The sequence below is a fragment of the Macaca nemestrina genome, chromosome 12 (assembly GCF_043159975.1).
Source record: "Macaca nemestrina isolate mMacNem1 chromosome 12, mMacNem.hap1, whole genome shotgun sequence".
Taxonomy (NCBI): Eukaryota; Metazoa; Chordata; class Mammalia; order Primates; family Cercopithecidae; genus Macaca; species Macaca nemestrina.
The window spans coordinates 75,355,705-75,357,210 of NC_092136.1; positions in this window are offsets into that span (position 1 = coordinate 75,355,705).

Here is a 1,506-nt window from a genome sequence, read left to right on the forward strand (position 1 = left end):
CAGGCGGGCTGAGCAGCTGGGATTTGCAGGAAATGCTGTTGGAAGAATTGCCTGTGCCTGGGGAACAGGCCTTGTGTTCCAGGCTAGGGACCGGGAATTGGTTTTGTGGGCTAGGAGGTCGCTGAGAAGCAGGGAAGCCCTGGGTCTGGAGAGCACACATTCCAGGGGCTCCTTCCAGGGAGGCTGGGGGTTTTCGACACAGGGGCTGGCAGGGGCCCCACCCGGGGAGGCTCCACCTCCCCCAGCTCCCAGCCCCTTATCAGCTCTGTGACCACAGGAAGGCCCTTCCCATCTCTGAATTTCCTCCTCTGCAAAACACACCAGAAGACTTATCTTGAGGTTCCTTGCAGCTGGTGACTCTGTGGCTCTGGCTGCCCCCACTGCAAGCTTTCAGGCTGGGCCTTGAAGATGGCCACAAAAACCCCCCTTCTTCCCACTCAGGATAGGTCCAGCCCCTGAGGGGTTATCCATGCCATCCCACCCCCAAGGATGTGGCTTCACTTATCTAAATCCTGCGCAAGGCCCCACTCTGCCCCAGCCCCTCCAGGTGGTGTCTCAGTCCTCAGCCGGCTCGGGGAGGGAAGAGCACTGGTCTGAGCCCGACTCTCCGGTGCATGCAGAGATCCAGATTATAACATCCTCTTACACCCTTTGTCTTGTGTGGTTACCCCCAGCCACAGCAAGATCCAGGTGATGAACCACTACTTCTGTTTTGGGGCCACCTGCTCTGGCCAGGCACTGGGGATACCCCACTTACTCAACTCTTGGTTACTGGTGCTTCCTACATGCGGGAGGTGACGCGGAAGCTCAGAGGGACTGTGATATGCCTGCGATGATCCTGTTCCCCGGCAACAGCCAGGACCACCGACCTCCCTCCTGCTTCCCTGGCTGTTCCTTCTGTCTCCGTGTCTCTTCTGAGCTTCATCTCCCCAACCTCCAGGGCAGGAATGTCCCAGGCCCAGGCCTTGGTCCTCTTCACTCTTCTATCCCACACACTCCTTTAGTGATGACACCCAAATGTGGATCTCCAGCCCTGGCCACTTCCCAGAACTCCAGTCCCAAATATCTTCCCGTCCACTCAGTATTTCCACTAGGAGCATAAACAGTGTCACAATCCCCACGGGCCCAAATCTGAACCCCAGGCCTCTCCCCACCCCCATGTCGGCATCCAGCCCCTTCAGCCTTCCAAGTGCTCCAGCCAAAACCCCGGCAGTCATTCTTGGGCCTCCTTCCCCTCACACCCCACATGCAAAAAGAGAACAAATCCTGTTGGCTTCCCCTTCAAAACAGAACCAGAATCCAGCCACTTCTCAACACGTCCGCTGCCGCCAGCCTCCAGGCACGAGGCCTTTCTTAACCTTCAGCCTTCCTCCCCACCGCTCCCATTTTACAAATGGGGAAACTGAGGCTGGCAGAGACCCCCCCCCCCCAGGGTCATGCAGAAAACCCACCAGGGCTGCCTCCCCGAAGTCTGCATCCCAGCTGCCCAGGGACGGTTTTCCCTTG